The following is a 15,071-nucleotide window of genomic DNA, read 5'->3' on the forward strand; positions in this document are numbered from 1 at the left end:
TGTCCATATTAATTTTACACAGCGTATTAAGCCAATTGCAATTCTAATCAGCAATTACATCCTTATTCACCACCACTCACTCCTGTTTCCTATGAAGTGTTTTCATCGTTGTCATCTGCCTCACAGACACACTTTTCAGTGTAGGCAAGTGTTAATGTTTCCCAGCAAACAGTTTGAGTGCAAGCTCCATGGTCTTGGGTCCATGGTCCGACTCTTATCGTTTTATGGATATGTTCCGACTGTTTTGTGATTTTTTTTTTCACCAGGGATATTGGCTTTGACCTGCATCAGTATGTCAAATTTCAGCTTTCCAGGCCAATGAGAAAGTACAAAACATTTGTATCAATAAGTCCTAAGTCACATTTGCCACGGCGGCCATGGGGTCTCCAAAATCTACGGCCACTAGCAATTATACGGCAACAGCAGTATTTCCATGGTCATACAATGTAGCAGTCACATGTTTTTATTTTTCGGGGAGCCGCACGGGGTATTTATAAATTGTGGAGACCGAAAACGTGGGGGGTGCCGTACGGTCTTTGATTTGATGTCGCACGGTGACCTTAGGGCGTTCCTGCGGCGGCCATAGAATTTTCAAGGAAGACGCAAGGGAGCCTCAAGGTGCCCGCAAGGCGACCGCAGGGGGGCCCTAAGGCGAACGTGCGGCCAGACGGACGGTAACGAGTGAGTATATATACCAGTCCTTATTTTACTGAAATAAAAATATAATAGTTCGGCACATACCAGTATGTGGTGCCCCCAGAATCCGAATTGAATTCGTTCCAGGAGGCTGTTCGGATTGCAAAAAGAAATAATGTAGAAAATTCCCAAAATAATATAAATAATTCCCAAAGTATTTTCCCAATAAGAAATAATGGAGTGAATTAATCCGTTCCTGGACCCCAAGAAAATCCACTTTCAAGACACTTTCAACTGAAATTACTCCTGTTAAAGGTAAAATAAGATGATTAAATGACCTTCGGTGGCGGTGTATTGAATGTAAACTGGTACAATCACCACATCCAAAGGTTCACGCAGGCTCGAGCTCCGGCCTGGGTTCCGATCGCTCGCGCACTCTGCGAGCGCTGCCCCCAGGGCAGCTCATCAAACATGATGCCCCCAGAACCACAATCACTTTCATCAAACGCAACGGGCTGAGGTAATCATGGATATTCCAAATTACAACCAGTTTTTCTATGAAATTAAATCCTTGCCCGACAGTCCGTCACACCATGTGATCGGATTGCTTTTTTGTTATTAATTAAAACACAAGATGAGTAAAAAAAAAAAAAAATCAAGGTGAAAACACGAGGTAAAGTAGCGATCGACACACGAGAGATGCTTTCACGAGTACTTCCACCGATGAACTGACTGACTGACTGACTGAACGAACGAAGCACGAAGATGCGGCTCGAACAGGTGGGGGAGACACACGTGAACAAACATGAACGCCACGTTGTGTTCGGTTTTTTAAAATGTATTCGGTTTTTCGGGCAAAATTCATTTTTCATTGATAAGACTACCCACGGCAGCCGCACGAATAATGCAAGCCCACCGTACGCCCTACGTACGGTCGACGTGGAACACAACTACGGCATGTCGAATTGCTACGGCCAACATAAAAATGAAAAAAGTTATAACTCCGCGTTATAATTCCACTGCAACCCTACGGCCTGTAAAAGATAGCCAAACGGCGTAGGGCCACACTGAGGCCACTGCAGAAACTCTGCGGCCGCCGCACGTTTCTGTCAATTCAGAGGGCGTACGGCCGCCGTATCCTCGCCGTAGAGCAAATGTGACTTCGGCCTTAGTAAGTGAGTCAGTGAGTGAATGAGTGGTTTGAAAGGGATTTATATGCAAGATATATTTATAGACTTGCAAATACAACCCGTTGCTTCGCTAATGGGGGGTATTAAGGAGGTCGGTTGAGAGACGGAGGAAATCGAGAGAGAGAGAGAGAGAGAGAGAGAGAGAGAGAGAGAGAGAGAGAGAGAGAGAGAGAGAGAGAGAGAGAGAGAGAGAGAGAGAGAGAGAGAGAGAGAGAGAGAGAGAAAAAAAAAAAAAAAAAAAAAAGCAAGCTAGGGAAGGGGAAGGGGGAGTGTGAGGAAAGGGGAGAGGGGGAGGTGGGGAGTGCTATGCTTCACCAAAAGTTGCTACACTGCGGGAGGGAGGGATGTGAGAAAGATATATATATATATATATATATATATATATATATATATATATATATATATATATATATATATATATATATATATATATATATATATATATATATATATATATATATATATATATATATATATATATATATATATATATATATATATATATATATATATATATATATATATATATATATATATATATATATGAAAGAAAAAACGAAAAGAGAAAGGTGAGGGGTGGAGGTGGGGTGAGTAAAGAGAATGATATGTTATGCTTAATGACAGAAAACACACACACACACACACACACACACACACACACACACACACACACACACACACACACACACACACACACACACACACACACACACACACACACACACACAGCCAATTTTTGGGAATCGCAAGGTTGAAGTCAGTGTGATTACCAACTACAGTGCGTACTGTTTACAACCCAGAAACCTTGAGTAGCTTTCACTGAAAAACAACGTTACATTTATATCGACGTTTCAGGGAGATGTTAACAAACATTAATCTTTTTAAACAGCTGGGTGTGACGGGTGGGAAAAAAATTGGCTCGGTAATTTAGAAAACACATTAATATAGCAAGCAACTTTTGCTATGAAACTCACAAAGAGAAACATATAACCTTTGTAAAGGAAATCCGATAACCAAATGCTTTAGAAACAGGCACGAGGACAAAGGAAAACCTGATAGAACCTCCATAAGATACAGGATGAAACTTTGCCTCCACGGCACCTGTAACAGGCATGGCATGTCCACACACCCATGGAGAGTCCATACAGATCCAAATCTACCAAGATGTACCACGTCTGTGTGTGTGTTGTAAATGCACCTCTACCTTGTAGTAACTGTTGATGTGCATCCGGATCAGGACACAAACTGTACTTTGCAGCTCGGTCAGTGGCTTCAGCGCTCAAGCACTCCAACAGCACACCTGGCTTGGCAAGTGATTATATCAATTGCCCTCGATACAAATTTGCACCCATAAAAGCCCGTGCAATGTCCGAATTGGACAAATCAACACTTTTTGGGGGAGTCGGAACTATTGATACTTTCAAATCTGGACTTTACATCCTGGGCAAAAACATGGCGGCTTCAGACCCCAGCGAGGTTACCTATAAAATTCCTTAAGACCCCAGACAGCAGATGTAATTACCGAGATAAAACTACCCCTGTGGACTGTGCCATCATACATTGCAAAAGCAAGTTATGAAGTATGGCGTTTCACTCAATTAATTTCCGCTTTCTGCACATTCCATAATCTTTTCTTCACTCAATATAATCGCCCAAACAATCAAAAAAGTAAAGTTTCATGTTTTGCTTAAGTAAATACACTAAGTTGTAAAAATCGCAAATTTGTTAAAATTTTCGGATTTCACTCCAGATTTAGACACTTATTTTGGTCACCAAATCCGATTCTCAAATCCGACATCATATTTCGATTATATACTTGAATTAGTCCGTGAGAGTAAATCATGTTTCCAAATGGAGGCATGCTTGAATAGGCCAAACAAAATTGTGGCTGAAGACTCCAGCAACCACAGAGGGCTGACCACCATCTTGGTAAGGCTTAACTTGCTTTTTTTGTGATGAGCACCCCCTAAATTATCTTCAAATGGGGTGTTTTAATGAACCCAAACACCCAATTTTCACTCTTGCACTTCCTTGGAGTTTTCTTAGTATGCATGCAAAGTTTCAGGTTACTAGGTTTCATAGTTTTGGTGTAATGGAGGAGTCACACGCACACGCACACACACACACACACACACACACACACACACACACACACACACACACACACACACACACACACACACACACACACACACACACACACACACACACACACACACACTCTGTCTCTCTCTCTCTCTCTCTCTCTCTCTCTCTCTCTCTCTCTCTCTCTCTCTCTCTCTCTCTCCTCTCTCTCACACACACACACACACACACACACACACACACACACACACACACACACACACACACACACACACACACACACACACACACACACACACACACACACACACACTTTTATTCATCGAGATATGGACTTTCACACCACAAACATGTAATCACACAGGCAGGCACAAATGCACACCTGCGGAGAGTCTCTATAGAAACCCTGCACTCCCTGTTCGCACCAGTAGGTGTGCTGTCCACGTACCTCTTTGAGGCAGCAAATGCTGGCTCCACTCTCTGATCAGGAAACACCGCCGCTCCCTCTGCACAGATGTGCACACCTGTGGGATCACACGCACCCTTTACACATTCTCCACTACCGTACCCCAATGTCCACTATTCCTGCACTTTTATTTGTTCTTGTGGCACTATACCCGTTTCTAATAATAATTTCTCACGTTCTGGCTCCATACATACTCTATCTATGATTTTGCGTTCCAGCTTTGTACATACTGTCTCCCATGGCAATGTTTCAACTTTACCGTATTGGCTGTGATTGCATACCCCTGGCCTCACCGGTCACCGACATATACTGCATACGATATTTCTTATCAATGAAAGGGTGATCCAAAAACACAACTACACCCCTTAATTTTTATTGTGCGCCAAATTTAATGAAGCGAGCTGAAGGTGACCTATTTCTGACCCTCATATATTTTTCCTGCCACTCCCCTTTTGATGCAACATACTTTTTGTGAAAGCTGAGATCCGCAGCTTTCTTGTGGTATCATTTAACCTTTTCTAACAGAGGGTTGCAAGAGGGCCACCAAATATCTCATTTGGCTCATGGGCTACAAACCCATCCAGGCACAGCCAAGTGAGCCTTACAGAATTTTTTTTGCAATAATTCACTTCTCCCTAGACAGATAAATAAAGAAAGTAAAATAAAGAGTAAAATAGATAAAAGAAAGGAAAAAGCAAGAATAAGAATGAATAAAGAGAAATGTGTATACACGTACACATATATCACTCTCACCTCACTTAACTGGAATGGCCACCATTAATTATCCAAGTTGTATAGATATTATTCCACACGAGGTTCAACAAACATATGGATGTGTTGTGATTGATTGTATCGGAACAGCCAACAACTACATTTCAAACGTGCCCCTACACTTCACTGGCATTTAGTCTCTGACTCAAAAACTACATTGGTCCTCAATGGTGTGCCTTGTGTACATTCATCGTCCTTAGCAGGATTTATGGACGAGATGTAGTCAGGCATTAATTCTCAGAGGATAGTATTGCATCCAGACTTATCAGCCAAGTGGTTTGTCAATTTTCTGACTCACGTGTTTCTCTCGTTCTAATTTGAGTTGCTGTCAAGGACAGGAAGCATCAATTTGGTAAAACTAACCCATCTCACGATAGCCTAAATAGTCATATAGACTGTAACAATATATATATATATATATATATATATATATATATATATATATATATATATATTTTGCATGTTGATGATGGTGCCAGAAGTAATCAAAACTTGAAATGGAGCAAAACAATAGTCAAGGATGATTATGCTATTTTTCATCTTTAAAACAGATTTGTGTGAAAAAGATAATGGTCAAGCAAATCTGTTGGCAAAACGTTTGGAATTTATATCCAGATTATTGACAATTAAAACGTACATCTTGCTTGGTATGATCCAATGATAAAGAGGTCATTTAATTGATTAGGATATTTATAGACAGAGCCATCTATTTGATAACTAATACAATATGGTCGAAATTTAGTGTCCCTTCCATAGTGTATGTTCACCATTCCTTCCCTTTCCCTTACTCATATCTTATTCAAAACATCTTACCTTTCTTTTCCATTTCTCTTCCTTTGTCTTACTTGTCATCTTTGCTTCTCTTCATTTCCTCAATTTTGATTTTCTCAGTTCACCATAAAATTTTCTTATCGTCTAACACATAACTGTCATTTCCTTTTATACTTCAACAACAGATGACAAATAATACCATGAGACGATAGCGTGCATCAGCGTAGTCGACTGCATAGTTCTGTGTTGTTAATTGTTTTGAAAAGCTTCAAAGCAAAATTAAAACAAATCGAATTGCTGATAATAAGTGATGGACATAATAGGCAAAATTGTAACCTCCATAGCTAAATGTTGGTCCCCACTTAATTAAAGCATTCTTGTCGACTTAGGAAGATGCCAAGTGTAATATGACAAATTTGCAGTCCAGCTTCTTGGTCATACATTCAGAGCTCAGTCAGGTATTTAAATAGTACACGTGATTTAGATGACTGTTTGAGTTCCTTACACTTCTCTATGGTGATGATAATTTAAGCTTTGTGGTGTCCCAGATGAATTTCACCGATGCACTCATGGGAATAAGTGCTGAGCATTTATTATAGTCTTTACCGTCATCAAGTAAATGGCACAATTAACAAATCAATTGTTGCTCTTTCATTTGAAAATATGAAAAAACATAGATTTCTAGCCACTGGCCTTCCCGAGAGTCATAAAACTTAGTCTTTTAAATATTCATCAGTGGCTCATGTTTCAATGTTCCATGGCCAATACGGACCGAGCAGGATGGAAGCTGGAAATTTGATTTCTGAAGGCAAAGACTCCTCAGAATCTCTGATGGAGGTCATTTCACATTTGCATGTGGTAATGAGATTGGACATACTATTGCTATATCCTCCTGGGCTCAGACATTCTTTCTTTCTTTCTTTCTTGGGGGATTTCCATTATCACTTTTAATATATTCATTAATATATATGCAATGATTCACCCATTTCATATTCTTTCATTCAATGGTTACATGTTATTTCATCATTTAATATCAAACAAATTCACTTACTTCCTCCACATTGTTAATATTTTGATTTCTGAAAAACGACTATTCGCTTTACCCTATTGAAATCTATTTTTGACGTGATGAGTAGTCGTGTGGTATCCTTGCATTCTTTCACAAATCAACTATTTCCAAGGAAAGACTTGTTGTATGTTTGTATTACTTTTTACTTTTTTAGATTACTCAGATTTCAATGCAGCAACATGTGCAGGATAAAAAGTTTTGAAAGCTTATTTTTGCCTGCATGGATACGATATCGTTTTTCTGTTTGTTTGTTTGTTTGGTTGTTCATCCTCCACAAAGATACATCTGATTATCTTATAACAAATGGGATTTGTGAGCAAAGTGCTACATCTTATTTGAAGGCTCGCAGAGTGATGACATACACTTTATCCAAATTGGTGAGTAAGAAAGCCTCTGAAGCTCTGCTGCATTGCCACGTAAAGAAGAGTCATGCAGCAGCAGCATATGTTCAGAAGCAATAAAGGCCGTTGCAGTGTGCTGAGCGTATATATGGGTTGGGGGAAATGGAGGTCAAGAACGCCATCACAAGTTGCCTATGGATTGCTCTGCTACAGCTGAGATAGGCAAGTAACTACCTCTAATTTACACAATTAACAAAAAAAAATCAATCTATTAATGCAATCAGCTTAAGGTTTATCCAACAGTTCCTCTTACATTCACTTATTTCATCATTATAACGTTTACCATAAATGAATACGAGCATTTCCAATACCTGACCCTTTCAGTCCACGATCTGTCATTTATGTAGAGTTTATTGGATTTTACTGAAATATTCTGCATTCCCATTAAATCATTTACTGGTCTTATACAGAACTATTATAGCTATCGAATTAAGATTAATACAACCCTGGTTGTTGTAACGTCATTGCAGTATTGTCAGTGTTGTAGTAAACAGCCATTCTTTTTTGCAGCATTGTAATTGCATAATCCCCAGGAAACAAGTCAGCTCTATGGTGCCAACCATGTACTAAAATGCGCATCACTACTTCGGCAATGGAATGTGGGTAAAATTGATGCTTCTTAAATTTCACTACCCTTACCCAGAGCCCATTGCAACTATAAATGTAAAAATCGAGGAATTTAGTCGAGGCAAATTTATTTTTTGCATGGATCATGCTGAGAACACAATTGTTGTTGTGGTATTTTGCCATTTATATGTGACTAGCAGGGGTGCCAGGCGTTGCTTGGCAATGCCGGGTCCCTCCTCCCACCCCTTTTCCTCTCTTCTCCCCTCCCTTCGTCTCCCACTGCCTCATTCCACCTCACACCCCTCCTTCTGGACTCTCAACCCACCCCTTTCCACTCATCCCACACCTGCCTGCTCCCACCTCCACTTCATCTGGACTCTAACCTCCCCTTCCCCTGCCTCCCCTGAGAAGTGGAGGTTGGCTTTGGGGCTTCCCACTCTCTGGGGACGGGTACAGTGCAAAAATGCAAGTTATCTCCGTGCAGCTTACTTGTAATACCCTCTGCCACCACCACTGAGTGGTGCTGCACTGCACACATTTACATAGAGAATTTTTGTCGATGTTCCCTCCTGAACCCCCGCCATTACAGATAAAAGCAAGTAGCCTGTGTTCACCACAAGGTCAAAATTGGTCCATGTGCCAAGTTTGGTGGCAATTGGCCCAGTAGTTTTGGCTGATTGGTGTTACTCACAGACATAAATAGACATACAGAAAATGACATTTATTTATTAGATTGTTTAAATTAATCGACAGAGTGGACAGTTGTAGTGCAATGTGATATAAAGCTATAGTAGGTCTGATACAATGGTCCAGAGGTAGTGCACTTACTTTTGAGTTGTCTCGTCTGCGTTAAATTCTCCACACAACTATAAACTGTCGGATTGATGCTTTACAAGCTGGGTGAGGCATCAAGTGGGTCTGCTGTCCCTTGGATGGATGTTAAATTGGGTTTTGAGTCTCCTGTAATTATTTGGTTTATGTTAAATATCCCACGGTGTCTTTCGACAAAGATTAGGTGAGTTATTACTGGCACCCAAAACAATTACAAATTCCTTCTCTCACCTACAGGGGGCATTGCAGAAGTGGCACAACCACATCCCCACTCCCCTTCACCAGAATTGATGCAGAATAGCAAGACAAATTTGATGCGAATGAATTAATGAAGTGTCTAAATAGTTCTTTGAAATAATACTACCTAATAATATTTTCCTCATAAAGTTTTATTGCTCTTCAATATAACAAAAGTCAAAACACAATTATGTTTACATTTTCCTTTGCATCATTGCATTCAGATACTACCGTTGAAGCTATATTTTGCTGTGCAATGTGAAACAAAAGAAATCCCTGACAATGATTCATTGAGGAATCCAAGAACACAACAAGCTTTGATCTCATATTTGTTTGTCATACATACGGTTGTAGTTTCCTGCCTATTTTCCACCATAGATGTATGGCGATAAAAAAGAGGTTTATAATTATTATATTTTCACTGGTACATTGATATCATCACAGACAAAAGGAAGCACAAATATTGAGTAATTCGACACACTGCAATTACGCGCTGAACCATTTGATTGTTCTCACAATATATATTTTGCGATTTGCAATATGATTTACCCCAGGCATCAGTAGGCGAGCACAGACTCTGATTTCAGCATCACGTTATTTATTTGCACCTGCACTCATGTGCAGCTGCTTCAGCATGTGGTTGCATGCCTATCGGACATTGTGCATGCCTTGCATGGCCACCTCTCTCTGCGGCTCAGGAATGCATAATGAAATCCAACACTGCAATGACCCGGCAACAAGTATGGAGGGAGAGCAGCCAGTCCATTGAATTGGAACAGCTGGCTTTCACATTTGGGAATTACATCACTGCAACGAAGTGTGATGCGAGTGCAATGCAATGCAGCAGTGGCATGTTACCTAGCCATGTGGCTTAACATGTCAGTGGATATTGGAGTTTACTTTAATCAAGATAAAATGCCAACTTTCATTTACATGCATGCGAAATATTACAGTTGGACATTACATGCAGTGCCCAGAAAGTATTATGAATGACATATAATAGTCCAATAAATGATAACTTAAACGTTCAATATATAGTTATATGAGCAGTAATAAAAAATATTTTTTACATTAATTATTTTGAATTACTTCAACTACATCTGATTTAAGAGCCCCAATTATTCCCACCAACTTGTAGCATCGGCTAGTGAAAGTTCATAAGCCCAAGTCTTTCTCGAGCTGGTTGGCCAGACTTGATGTACTGAAGGTGGCAAAAATATGTAATTTGTTCAAGGTGCCGTCAATAACTTGCCTACTCTTCCACAAAGACACCATGTGAACTTTAACGTATACCAACAATCAGAACCAGCAGACGTGCCCATTGGCTTTATCTGCTTTCGTTGAATGGCCCTACACTTACATCCTGGGACGGATTAAGGCATAGACCAGTTAGGCCATGGCCGAGGGCCCCACCCTTGCAAAGGGCCTAAGGCTTCAGGATGAAGCCTTCGCTAATCTATCTCCACATAAGTGAATTTGAAGAGACAAACCGATCATTGGATATGGCCTTGAAAATTTAAAATAGGACCACCTATCCTAAAGCTCAAAGGACCACTTGTCCTGTCCCGAACCGCCTGTCCCAGTAGAGCACATGGACACAACAAACGGGCATTACAATTTGAAATTTGTTTATTGCTGTCAAAATCTGTACCATGGTCACGGAGATTAAACATAATTTCAACATTTCATACATTGCATTCAGAAAGTATTCACACCCCTTAACTTTCTCACATTTTGTTGTGTTATAGCCTGAATTTAAAATGGATTAAATTTTAATTTTTTGACACCGATCTACATAAAATACCCCATAATGCCAAAGTGAAAACATGTTTTTAGAAATTTTTACAAATGCATTAAAAATGAAAAGATGAAATGTGTAGCATCAATAAGTATTCAACCCCTTTGCTATGACAATCCAAGTTGAGCTCTGGTACATCCAATCTCCTTTGATCGTCCTTGAGATGTCTCTACAACTTGATTGGAGTCCACCTGTGACTAATTCAATTGATTGGAAATGATTTATAAAGAAACACACCTTTCTATATAAGGTCCCACAGTTGACAGTGCATGGCAGAACAGAAACTCCACAATGAAGTCCAAGGAACTGTCCAGAAAACTCCAAAATAGAATTGTGAGGAGATCTAGATCTAGGGAAGGGTACAAAAAAATTTCTAGTGTTTAAAGTTCCCAAAAGCACAGTGAGCTCCATCATTAGGAAATGAAATATAGAACTACCCAGACTATTCCTCGAGACACACCAGTCAGAGTACCACCAAATTTTGGTTACAATATTAGGCCAAGGTAGGGATGTTATATTGCGGAGGTCCTGCTGATCACGTGACCAGAAGTGTGTCAAAATGGCAGTCACGTAAATTCTTTCAAAAATATTCTTCTCCAGACTCACCATTCAGAATGCTACCAAATTTGGGTTACAACATTAGGCAAGGCTCGGGATGTTGTCTTGCGGAAGTCCTGCTGATCACATGACCAGAAGTGTGCCAAAATGGCAGATGTAATAAATTATTGGGTAAATCCGTAAATTCCTTCAAAAATCTTCTCCAGACCCACCAGTCAGAATGCTACCAAATTTGGGTTACATGAGGGCAGGGCCCAGACAAGCTACAGGTCTACTGGTCCTATTTTTTGTATGTACTAATCATTTTCCTCAGAGCTTTCACTTTTTCTTTACTCTTCATTCTATGTGATTATGCTATTCTCCTTCACAGAATAAATGCTACTAAAGCATTCTCTTTTGCAAGAAATATGCTAGATGACTTGCCATTGCTTTTTTGTAATAAGGGCAGTGTAGGAACTGCAATTTTGTCCTGATACCAGCACACAATTGCCTGCTTTTTGAATGGTACAAGTGTTACTAGACATCAGCCACCTTGATGTCTCACCCAAAGGACAGCATACTCTTGGGATGCAACACTGCCGATAAGGCTTCAGTATAACAGTGTTTATTCAGATCTGAAATCTTATAGAAGAGGAACTTATGATACCTCTAAGCTATGCAGTCAGTCCCACTTTTTAGTATTCATCTTCTTGGTAAGTCATTCTTATACAGAGCAAATTATTCTTTTCGGTAATAAATTTTAAGTTCAATGATTAATTATATTCAATTTTGAAAATGGTTAAATAGATGCAGAGATGGTATAATACATCAAAAACATAGTATCATTAATCCACACGATGAGAATAAATTTCTTTATTTAAAAAAAAAAATCAAACCTTACTTTTCTGCAAATGTATTAAGTTTGGAGTCATGTAATCCATGGCGTAAAAATGAAATTGAAAAGGAATAGAAAGGGGATTGTTCAGTTAAAATCTTTACAATGTAGAAAAATACAGTAAAAATTATCTGAGAAAATGGGATGATCAGCGACGAGAGAGTTGGAGAAGAAATAATGCCGAAGGTTTGTAGCAGTCATCGATTCCATCACTTTATTTACAATGGGGAGAAAGCTGACTGGTCCCTTGTTGAGTGGATCAGATGTGAAGCTCTTCTTAGTGACATTTGCAACTTTCCAAAATAAATGCACGAGACCCTCTGAGAAGACCTTGAGTGGAGTGAGGAAAGAGAAGAGGCAAAGGAAAAATAACAGTTCTTGCATGATGATCACATTTCCAATTTTGTGGAGTCCAGTAGCAGAGGAGTTATCAATATTGAAATGGAACTTCTCAACCTTAGTGGGATGAAGTTCATGTGCTGCAGAGAATAAATGAGGAAACGGTGAGTGCAAGAAGAGAGAGATTGGGGACCTTGGCCTTTTGGTAAAGAGAGTGTTAAGATCATCTTCTTCCACCAGGGCAGTATCCAACATCGCTCCATATTTAAGTGAAGTGAAGGTGTAGAAGGGGAATGTGTACTGGAGACAGAATTGGCTAGCAACTACAAGGCTTTGGAGGATGGTGAAAGGTGTGAGAGTTTTGACCAAAGTAAGTTTGTTTTTGGGTTCTGGCTCATCGAAGGACTGATGCGCACTTGTTGCAGGCTATACAAATGGACATTGCATCCCCCATTGGTTGAGTTTGACAGTCTATTGAGGAAGGGAATCAATAATTACTGTTGATGTGATAATGGACGGTTGATAGTGAGGGGGATTGTGGGTTTCAAACTGTGCAAACCTGTCTTGTTGAGCTGACATATATGTCAGCTTTCTGAAAACTGAAGATGACAAATACTTTCACATTGACATGATCAAAAGAGCCAAGATGAAGAGAGGAGGAGCAGCATTGGCTTGAGGTGAAGTTTGACAAACAAATCTAACAAAGATTGATTTCTATTTTTAGACATGTGAATAAGATGAGAGACAGATTGAGTAAGTGCATCTTTTCCACAAAAGGCCTTGGCAACAATAATGTGGGCTCTAGTTTGAGGACTGATTCCCGGCCAAGTGGCACAGTGGCAATATTAAGCCTCAGCAGATGAGAATGAGAGAGAGAGAGAGAGAGAGAGATAGAGATAGAGATAGAGATAGAGATAGAGATAGAGATAGAGATAGAGATAGAGATAGAGATAGAGATAGAGATAGAGATAGAGATAGAGATAGAGATAGAGATAGAGATAGAGATAGAGATAGATAGGGTGAGAGATAGATAGGGTGAGAGAGTTAAGCCTGGTGTTGGCGCAGTGGTTCGGGCAGCAGCTTTGGATCCAAAAGGTCCTGAGTTCAAGCCCCGTTGGGCCACTGAATTAATACACCAGGGGGTTGACTCAGCCTGTCATCCTTCCGAGGTCGGCGAAGTGAGTACCAGTGTACTGGGCCAGTGTATACCCCGGTTAGAATAGGTGTACCATATCCCTGTGTTGTAAGAGGCAACCAGGGTTGCGTCAGGAAGGGCATCCGGCGTAAAACCTGTGCCAAATCATTATGCGGATCATGATGGATGATCCGCTGTGGCGACCCTGAACGGGAGCAGCCGAAAGAAGAAGAAGAAGTTAGGGTGAGAGAGTTAGGGTGAGAGAACTGTAGGGAATCAATGTCTAAAAAAAGGTTCGTAAAATAATTTTTCTAAACTGGAACACCTTCTTCAGGGTATGAGCTGTGTCTATCAACGGAAAGGAGAGTGTAACCTTTGATGGAGCCACTGGGGAACATTATTATCAGACAGACAATGTCAGGAGATGCAAAGGCAAATTAGATAGAATGTATTGAGATGTTTCTTCAAAGCTTTTTGATGTTACCTAACCCATGGAGTGAGGAAAGTAAGAGGAGGGGGTAGTGGAAGATGGACGTTGTGCGGCGTGGAAGTGTTATGAGAGTGGCTTTACCAGTAAGGAATAGGGAAGGGCAGCAAAGAGATGGGAAAGAAGGATGGAAAAGCTGTGAGGAAGCATAGCAGAGAGGGAAAAAGCACTTTTGGAAGGGGTTTCAGCTGGATACGAGCAGTTATAAACTGTTTCACACTTCTGTAACCCAAGTTCCATGACACGATCACGAACATCTTGGCTAATGTAGAAATGTGTACAATTGGGATACCTGAAAGACTAGAACGGCACTTGATAGATCTCATAGTCTCACCTCGCGAGCTCATTCTGAACAAAAATACCATCGTTAACTGAACACACTATCATTATTGCCCATATATCCGAATCATCCATGCACCTTATTATGTCATATACATTTCCATTATGCTTGGCTTTATTGATTATTGATTGATTTTGAGGATATTTAACAACCACTTTTGTGCACATTAAGGCTAAATTGCATCAGTGAAGGTGAATATGAAAAATTTCAAACTATATTCCCCATAGCTGGTGAATCACATGTATGAGGTTTCGCATCGATTTGTTAAGCAGTTCTAGAGAAAAAGAAAATTTACTTATTTATTTTAAATACAAATGGCCACCAGACCAGGTGACCGATGACGTCATAAATTAAATTATCCACTCACATCGGGTCGTAGATCAGATATTTGAAGTTTCAGATTTTTTGGATGAGGATTTTTATAGCTGGAATACCATTTTATAGCTGGAATCCCATTTCACCGATGATGTCATCATTATGAACCTCTATACCTCATGGGGAGTTTATGACATATGC

The 15,071-nt window shown here is 40.0% G+C and overlaps 1 long non-coding RNA gene across 1 annotated transcript in view; it reads left to right on the forward strand.

Moving 5' to 3' along the window:
• Nucleotides 1–1,202: 1,202 nt before the first annotated feature.
• Nucleotides 1,203–15,071, forward strand: part of LOC147020365 (uncharacterized) — a 34,785-nt gene continuing 20,916 nt past the window's right edge. The window contains exon 1 of the long non-coding RNA XR_015062083.1: nt 1,203–1,416. This is a non-coding gene — a long non-coding RNA (uncharacterized LOC147020365). The remainder of the gene's footprint in view (nt 1,417–15,071) is intronic.

The sequence above is a fragment of the Eptatretus burgeri genome, chromosome 9, assembly GCF_056783735.1.
Source record: "Eptatretus burgeri isolate ZD-2024b chromosome 9, Ebu_testis_v1, whole genome shotgun sequence".
In the NCBI taxonomy this organism is placed as follows: domain Eukaryota; kingdom Metazoa; phylum Chordata; class Myxini; order Myxiniformes; family Myxinidae; genus Eptatretus; species Eptatretus burgeri.